At 33.4% G+C, this 9997-nt stretch overlaps 1 non-coding gene across 1 annotated transcript; it reads left to right on the forward strand.

Moving 5' to 3' along the window:
* Positions 1-9634: 9634 nt before the first annotated feature.
* TRNAG-UCC (transfer RNA glycine (anticodon UCC)) lies at positions 9635-9707 on the forward strand. Its single transcript has one exon. It is a non-coding gene; the product is annotated as a tRNA-Gly (tRNA).
* Positions 9708-9997: the final 290 nt, after the last annotated feature.

The following is a 9997-nucleotide window of genomic DNA, read 5'->3' on the forward strand; positions in this document are numbered from 1 at the left end:
TTAGATCTGTGCAGAATAAAGATGTTATAACAAACACATTGAAAACAGAATTCTCATAAAATTCAACAATTATCTTCTCTTGGTGTCTCTTAAACTCAAGTAGATAGCAAGAGACAGGATGAGGGTTTTCACTGAGGATGAAAGAAATTTGTATGTCTTCTCATACATTCTTTTTCATATCCCTTTTGCCTGTGGTCATATAAATCTTTTTCTTACTTTAAATGATGAAACCTTCAAAGTCAGAGAGTTAATAACAAAAATAATTACCATAACTGTCCTATAAGGAAAACCTAAAGGTATTTAGATTTTTCTTGTTAATCACTGCACTATATTGCCAGGAATAGCAGTTCTCTATTTTATCTCCAGCACACATTTATAGAGGAAAGGTGTAAGTTAAAAAAATATTTTTAAATGCCCTATTTTGTTATTTTCATTCATTGTACCTTATAGTTACTTTTTGTTTTTCTTCTCTTGCTTGTCAGTCAGTGATAGAACCCAACAAGTCTAAGAAAACTTTATCTGTGTAAATTTTATACCTTGAATTCTACATCTTATTTTTGTCCTTTAATTTTACTATCTGCCTTGCTGAATATAAATACATACAAATATAATGCCTATAAAACTATTAATTGTATACTTTTATTATGATTATTATTATTTTGCTGCAAAGTGGGTAAAACAAAGTGGGTAGGGTAATGGATATTTTGCCTGATTATAAGAAAATATTGTACTATTAAAAATGGATTCCAGGGCTTCCCTGGTGGTGCAGTGGTTGAGAGTCCGCCTGCCAATGCAGGGGACATGGGTTCGTGCCCTGGTCCGGGAAGATCCCACAAGCTGCAGAGCAGCTAGGCCCTTGAGCCATGGCTGCTGAGCCTGCGCGTCCAGAGCCCGTGCTCCGCGACGGGAGAGGCCACAACAGTGAGAGGCCCGCGTACTGCAAAAAAAAACAAACAAACAAAAAAAATGGATTCCATTGGTTACTTTATATTGTTATACAATTACTGATGAACAAGCTCATTGGCATCTTCTTATATTATTTTGGGAGTTTATTTGCCACTTCTACTATTGCCATGATTTGTATGTCACCACTAACCTGAATTATTTACTGTTTATGCAATATACTCACCTTTCCTACAAATTTGTGTTCCTGTCATTTTAGTTCCTAGATGTTCCTCCCTCTCATTTACCTATGACATTCCATTTATTCTTCAGGTTCTACCTCACATTTGTCCTTCCTTATAAAAGTTTACTGATGATATAACCAAAAGACCTCACCAATTATTACTTATTTGTACATGTCCTCTGACAATTATCCCATGTGGGCTTGATGTTTGTGTAAATGCTTTATCTTCTGTATTCCTTGAGGAGTGTCATTTTTTACATTTTATCTTCCACAGGTTTCTGTACAGACCACCAGTTCAATGAGAAGTGAATTTAATTGAGTCTTTGTGTTTGTACCCCTTTCTGTTTCCATGGTAAGGTAGTTGTTACCTCCCTTTTGCATGTATCAATACCTCACACCTGCCTATGTTTGTAGTCTTTAATGAAAATAATGGCTACCGTTTGGAGGGTTTACTATATGCTGAGTATTGTCTTTTAGTACTTTATATACATTAATTTATTACTCCTCATAAAAAAATGGAGTTAACATGATGATAATCCCCACTTTACAGATGAGGAAATTGAGGTGCAGAGAATTTAAGTAATTTATCTAGAGCCATGCAGTTGGTGGAGTCAATTTTTAGAATTGAGAAATTTTCCATCTATAAATTCATCAGGGAATTTGACCTATAGTTTTCTTTTCTTTTAGTACTCTTATCTGTCTTTGGTATCCTGGTAATGCTGGCCTCCTAAAATGAGCTTGGGAGTGGTTCCTCCTCTTTATCTTTTTGGAAGAGTTTTAGAAGGATTGGCATTAATTCTTTAAGTGTTTGCTGGAATTCACCAGCAAAATCATCTTGTCTTGGGCTTTTCTTTGTTGGGAGGTTTTTGATTATTGCTTCAATTTTGTTAGTCATTATTAGTCTCTTCAGATTTTCTAATTTTTCGTGATTCAGTCCTGGTAGGTTGTGTGTTTCTAGGAATTTATCCATTTCTTCTAAGTTGTACAGTTTATTGGCTTGTAATTGTTCATAGTAGCCTGTTACGTCCTTTGTATTTCTGTGGTAATAGTTACAATGCCTCCTCTTTCATTTTTAATTTTATTTGAGTCCTCTCTCTTTTCTCTTGGTTAATCTAGTTAAAGATTTGTCCATTTTGTTTATCTTTTCTAAAAACCAACTCTTAGTTTCATTGATTGTTTTTCTATTATGTTTCTAGTCTCTATCATTTATTTCTGATCTAATCTTTATTTTTTCCTTCTCTCTACTAAATTGGGCTTAGTTTGTTCTTCTTTTTCTAATTCTTTGAGGTGTAAAGTTAGTTTGTTTATTTTAGCTTTTTCTTTTTTTTATAATGTAACATTTATTGCTATAAACTTCCCTCTTAGAACAGCTTTTTCTGCATCCCATCTGTTTTAGTATATCGTATTTTTCTTTACTTTCATCTTAAGATACTTTCTAATTTCCCTTTTGATTTCTTTGACTCATTGGTTGTTCAGTAGTGTGTTGTTTAATTTCTACATATTTGTGAATTTTCCAGTTTTCTTCCTGTTAATTATTTCTAATTTCATACAATGGCAAACAAGAGTGACAAGGTGCCTGACCTAATGAAGGAAACAGAAAAATAAACAACACAAAAAAATTTTCAATTGTGATATTTGTCAGAGAGTCATGAGGTAGGAAATAATGGAAGATAGAAGATAGGGTAATCAAGACATTTTCTGAGAATTTAATATTAAAAATGAAGGATGAGAAGTTTGCTGTACAGAGGTCAGAAGGAGGAAGAGGAAATGAGAAAAAACATTCCAGGGACAGAAAACTCCAGGTGCAAGGGCCCTGGGTGAGAAAAGGAATATTTCCTTTCATTAAAAAAATAATAAATTTATTTATTTTATTTATTTTTAGCTGCTTTGGGTTTTTGTTGCTGTGCAAGGGATTTCTCTAGTTGTGGCAAACGGGGGCTACTCTTCGTTGTAGTACATGGGCCTCTCATTGCGGTGGTTTCTCTTGTTGTGGAGCACGGTCTCTAGGCATACAGGCTTCAGTAGTTGTGGCTGGCGGGCTCTAGAGTGCAGGCTCAGTAGCTGTGACGCACAGGCCCATCCGCTCTGCGGCCTGTGGTATCCTTCTGGACCAGGGCTCGATCCTGTGTCCCCTGCATTGGCAGGCGGATTCTTAAGCACTGCGCCACCAGGGAAGCCCCTCCTTTCATTTTTATTATTAGCATGTTCTTTGTAATTTGGCCATAGTGCTCTTCGTGATTAAACTACAGTAAAATTAAGGAAATGGTCATAGGGCCTCATTAATATGCTATCAGTAGTATATATTTAAAATAATTGTTTTTAAATCATTTAGAAATACTTGTTCTGTTTCTTAATATAAATTGTACCTGAGAATTGATATCTTCAGTTCCATTTCTCTGTTTTTAACTTACTGATTTTGCAAAAAGGTAAAAAATAGTAATTTAATTGGTATATTTTTTAACTTATGCAAGAAATTTTATTTTAGCTAAAGAATGTGCATTTTAAAAATTTCAGCATTATTTTCAACATGAAAATATCTAAAAAGACAGGAGCTGCACAATTGTTTAGTTTTTTTTTCCCTAACTTTGCAGTTTGTGTATAGATATCACCATATAACCTAAAAAAAGATGAATAGTGTTTTGACAATATTTTATACTTTCTTTACAAAGCAAGGTGAAATTATATTAAACCATTGACTTCTTGTGTATTGACCTTGCACTGGCTCTTGAAAGGGAATGAAAATAGAGACATTCATTGCTAAGAATAAATTTCTTGCCTGAAGTTGAGGGAAAATAAAAGCCCTAACAACCATGACAGAGAGTCAAAGGTTCTCATCTTTGGAGTAAAAAGGTGTCCACACATCAAGGGCAAAAAATGCTAAAATCTCAGAGGCAGAGAGAACGCTGTAGAGAGCCTTCCTGAACCTACTGAGGTTAAATCATTTAATTCATCATGTATTTTCATTCTACCTCCTTCTTCTAGTATTTTAGGACTGTGAATGCTTTTATTAATCTTAAGCTGTTAAATTGTCACTTTTAAATTTGCTATATGAAAGCGTTCCCTGTGGGAAAGCATTTTATTGAGCAGAGTTGGAACATTCAGGCTTGAAAGGGAAAATAGTTGTGTCCTTAGTCCATTTGTGTTTAATCTCCTCTTTGTTTCTCCTCCTTGTCCAAATTAAGAAAAACTCATACACAGGAGAAAAGTATGCTGAAATGTGTTTTCTTTCATTTTTAATGCTTTAATGGCACGCAGAATTATCTCCTTTTGTTTTAACGAAATATTTGTTAAATCACTCATCCTTCCATCATTTAGTTCACCTCCCAGAAGTCTTCACAGTTCTTCCAAATGGAAGAAATATTTCTCTTTTTTGTATTTCTATGATATATATTGTCTATAGAATGATTTCACAAATACAGTTTTTATATTACAGATTCCTCCCCTAAAAGGAACACTCTTCCCAATTTGATCATAATCTGAACATTAGAGTGTGCACTGTGCATATATTGATATCTCCACAGGATCTACCTCAATGCCTTGCACATAGCAACACTCAATGACTATTTCTTGAACTGATTTTTTCATGCTGCATCTAACAAAAGAGGCTTTGTCATTGTTCTTAGAAATCTGAGCAAATTAAATTCATTATAAATTTTAGGTTTTCTAGGGTTTCCTTGCCAATTTCCTGTAATAATTCTTGGTTTTTGAATATTTTCTTCTTATTTATTAGTCTTTATCCTTTATTAGTTCTTTATTAATCTGCTAATCAGATAACTATCTTATCAGGATCACTTAATATTTTTATGCTGGAATTTTGTTTTTTTAAGCGGTCAGTTTATTATTAGTTTTCTTCCTTTTCAGAAACATAGACCATGGAATCATTTATATCTTTATTGATTAAATCAACAAATATTTATCAACAAATATTTAGTGAGTGCCTACTAGGTGTCTGACATATATGCTGATTGCATAATTGTGAATAAGATATTCACAGCATCTGTGGAGAAGGTACATATGACACATTGAGCTTATAAGTACTATAATGATGGTAGGTGCAAGGTATTGTGGACACACTTAGAGGGGGCACAAAAACAGTGCTAGGCGTTTAGGGATCTAAGTCATGAGTAGGAATTAGCTTGGGCAAGGTAGTAAAAGAAGGATCTCTGCGCTTAAAAAGTGCTTTGTTCTTATTTGCTTGTTTTCATATCTTGCTCTGATCAGGTTGTTGGTTTTAACCTTGGTTCTTATAAAATGCTTTCAGATCACTTGATTGTATTTTCTGAATGCAGCTTCCCATCGTTTCTTCTTCATTAACCATTTCTTTCTCTGGGTCAAAATTAAATGGAGAGAAACAGTTCCCTTTGTGGTTTTCTCAGCCTCTTAACAATGATTTTTTTCCCTAGAAAGCATGTTAAAAATATAATGCGTATGTAACGAATTTTCCGAAGATAGAAATATTTTTTAATACTTCTGATCTCTCTTAATTTTAAGACATCACATAATAGAGTTGTATGAACCTGTACTTCTCCCTAAACTACTTATCTCTCTCAGTGAAGAGCACTGTTACCAGATACTTTGCCGAGCGGTAAACTGATTGAAAGTAGATTGGTAGAAATCTGGGAGATATCACAGATACTTCACTTTCCTTAACCTCTAACATGTTTCTCCCACATTCCACCATCATTACAATTTTTGTTTTATTGTAAGAACACTTAATGTGAGATCTACCCTCTTAGCAAATATTTAAGTGCATAATACATTATTGTTGACCACAGCTATAATATTGTACAGTAGATCTCTAGAGAAAGCCTGAATTAATCACAAAACTTCTCAGTCAGTGGCCTTAATCAAACTAAATACTGACCAAAAGAGAGTAGATATTATCAACAGACTATCTCATACCTATATCAGCAATTTTGTGAAAGTGTTCTCAACTAGAGGCAGCAAACATGCCTTGGAGTCCTAGAGAACAGCCCTACCAGCCAGAAGTGTGCAGGGTGCCATGGTTATCAGCTGTTGCTTGGGAATCTAGAGTTTGTAGAGGTCAGTTAGAAGATGACCTCAGTACTACCAAAGGAAAAAATATGTTCCTTAATATAAATATTGGACATCATTTTTAAATGATAGTTCAGTTTCTTTCCTTCCTAATTTAAGCCTTCACACTATTTATTAAATTCAGTTTAGTTCAACAAAGGATTACTGATTACCTACTATATTTCAGGATATTTGAGAATACAAAAAAGAACAAGGCATCCAGTCCTTTTTTCATCAGAGATCATAGTCAAGTTGTGGAGACCTAAAGGATAGTTTTGAAATGATATGATAAATTCAAGTAATACAAGTATGTATAGGGTGCTATGGTCATATTATTAATAAGACAGACATAGATAATGAAGACTTTTCTCTAAACCCTTTGGAGTTTAAAAATGAAAACAAGATAATTCAGGAAAGGAAATGAACAAATATTCAAATTCTTTGGGTAGAAAGGACCTATTGACTGTCAAAGATGATTATAAAACCACTTTGTATCTAGACACATCTGATGAGATTTCAGAACTCTAGGTCTAAAGGTAAATGATTTAAGCATATACAGGAAAAAAATACAACCAAATGAATGCAGTTGAGAATGACTTCAAATAACTTATCGACAACACGGGACTGGAAAGTGCAAAGTTCTGAGGGAAATTGAACTTGGATTTTTAATTCTGTTCATAGCCTGAAAGAGCAGAACATGAGATACAACGATGAAGGGCAGCTAAGTATGATCTGATAAGGAGTAGAGAGGGTCAACAATAATTCAGAGTGGATCCATTGAACTTGGATGCTTACAGCACTTGCCTTTGAGCAGGAAGAGTTTTTAAGGGAAATACAGCTAAACTTACTTCTGTAGTACATAATAATCCCAGTATTATACTGGCTTTTTTTTTTGTACAACGGTGCTCACAACAGATTTGTTTGTAATAGTCAACGCTAAAAATAAACCAAATGTCCTTAAATAAGTGGTTAAACAAACTGTAATACTACTCAGCGGTAAAAAGGAGCACACTGTTGACAAACACAATGACTTAGATGGCTCTCAGGGGAATTATTCTGAGTGAAAATGAGCCAATATTGAAAGATTACATAATATATGATTCTATTTATACAACATTCTTTTTAAAAATTGAGGCATAATTGAGGCATAATTGATATATAACTTGTAACATTATATTAATTTCAGATGTACAACATAATGATACAATATTTGTATATACTGTAAAATGATCACTACAATATCTAGTTAATATCCATCCCCATATATAGTTAAAAACATTTTTTTTCTTGTGATGAGTACTTTTAAGATCTACTCTCTTAGCCATATTCAAATATGCAACACAGTGTTCTTAACTATAGTCACCATGCTGTGCGTTACATCCCTGTGAAATTCTTTTATAACTGGAAGTTAGTACCTTTTAACTCCCTTTACTCATTTTGCCCAATCCCCACCTCTGGCAACCACCAATCTGTTTTTTATATCTATGGGCTTTGTTCATTTCTTTGTTTGCTTGCTTGTTTTTGATTTTAGATTCCACATGTGAGTGAGATCATATGGTATTTTTCTTTGTCTGACTTATTTCATTAGTATAATGCCCTCAAGGTCCACCTGTGTTGCTGCAGATTGCAAGAACTCATTCTTTTTTATGGCTTCTTTTTATATATATCTATATCTATATCTATCTATCTATCTATATATATATCTATCTATATATATATCTCACACCTTCTTTATCCATTCATCTATCAGTGGACACTTAAGTTTTTCCATATCTTGGCTGTTGTAAATAATGCAGTGAACATGGAGGTGCATATAGCTTTTCAAATTAGCGTTTTCATTTTCTTTGGATATATACCAAGAAATGGGATTGCTGGATCATATGTTAGTTTTATTTTTAATTTTTTTTGAGGAATCATCATATTGTTTTCCATAGCGGCTTCATCAATTTACAGTCCCACCAACAGTGCACAATATAATGGCTATTTTATCAGCTTTAAAATTATGGAGTTTTTCTATTGACAATACACAGAAATCTTATAGTTAGAGAACCAAAATTAATAGCATAACTGACAGAAATCAAAAGGATGAGGAGAAGTAAAGGTAGGTTCTTTAGCTTTCTAGATCAGCCAGTAGATCAGCTTAAAGGTGATAGAGCAAGAAACAGAGGTTTAAATCGATTATTTTATATTATAATTGTAACCACAATTAGAACTACAAATTATAACTAATACACATCATGAATTAGGAGGGGAAAACGAGAAGATTTATGAGGAAAATTATAAATTATTCATTTTTAAGAAGAGGTCTGGTAGAGGATATAAAAAAGAGAAACTGAAAAGTCGTTATATTTTTTTACTTAAAACTTTTCTGTATGGCTTGACTTTATTCCTCTAAGTGAATATATTGCTTTAGCAAAAAGATACTTAATGCATAAAACACAAGATGAAATACCAAAATATTACTGGGTAAGCATTTTAGGAATGACTCCCCTTCCACTTTAGGTTTTATATTTTTCCCCAAATTTTCTATGCACATTACTTTTATAATCTAAAATTCTATAAAATAAATTTCATGTTTAAAATAGTGGTAACATCTGATGTAACACAATGTATTTCAAATAGACGTGCAAGTTATTGCAAAAAATTGGATATATCCTTTACAAGGCCAAGTTGCTCACGTATGTTGAGTACCTATGATATAGTTGCAGTGTAACTGTTGATGGTTTTTTAATCTTGTAAGTACTGACTTAAGTCCTGTGCATCACAGATAATATGACAATTCCAAAAATTAAGCTGTAGAGAAAAATTCCTTGTTACTACATAGAAAATCGCTTGATAGAATTAAATGAGTCACTCAACCGTGCTGCACAAATTTATAGCCATTATCTGTGGAGAAATAGAGTTAGCACTGACATTAAATGTGCTATTTGATTTCTTTATTATAAATTTTATGTTCTGTTCAAATTCTTTACCCACTGCCATATGGTTTTCATTATGTTTGTTGCCATTTGTTATGCCCGATAAGTTAAAAATTTTATTATATATTGATTTACTGCTGTGAATGCCTGAAGACCTTTGTGCTCTCAACACCATCATTTATCAGATATCAATTGTTTTTTACTCTCAGACCACAGAACATATTAAACTGATTCTGGATATATCTTTACATGCTAAAGGGCCTGACCCCAATTTTTCTGTTAAAGGCCTTTTAGCTTCAGTTTTAAGAGCAATTTTGTTTTTTGCAATATTGTGGTGTTCTTGACTAGGATTCCCGCTTTTTCATTTATTTGGCTGGAAAACAGGACAAAAACAGTGTTTCAGATAATCTGTAGAGATGTGGCAGCTGTTCTTGATTTAATCAATGTCCATAAAAATGATTTAGGAATGTTTTATTTGGAAAATGAGTTGTACAGGTGGTCATAAATTAAAGCGCTTTAAAAAATATATACCAGTTAAAAGGAATGAATACGGACTTCCCTGGTGGTCCAGTGGTTAAGAGACTGCACTTCCAATGCAGGGGGCCCGGGTTCGATCCCTGGTCAGGGAACTAGATTTCGCATGCCCCAACGAAGATCCTGCACGTGGCAAATGAAGATCCCGTGTGCCTCAACTAAGATACAGTGCAGCCAAATAAATAAATAAATAAATATATATATATATTTTTAAAAAAAGGAATGAATGCTTTGTCCCATCCTAGATTCTGTTACATATGGTTTTAATATGCCTCTATATGGTGGGATAATCATTGTCCAAAGAATGACAAACTGCAGCTGAATTTGCAAGATAATTTTCTGATTATTTTCCTATTTTTTCTACTTGCTTTGAGATACCTATTCA

The sequence above is a fragment of the Delphinus delphis genome, chromosome 7 (assembly GCF_949987515.2).
Source record: "Delphinus delphis chromosome 7, mDelDel1.2, whole genome shotgun sequence".
In the NCBI taxonomy this organism is placed as follows: Eukaryota; Metazoa; Chordata; class Mammalia; order Artiodactyla; family Delphinidae; genus Delphinus; species Delphinus delphis.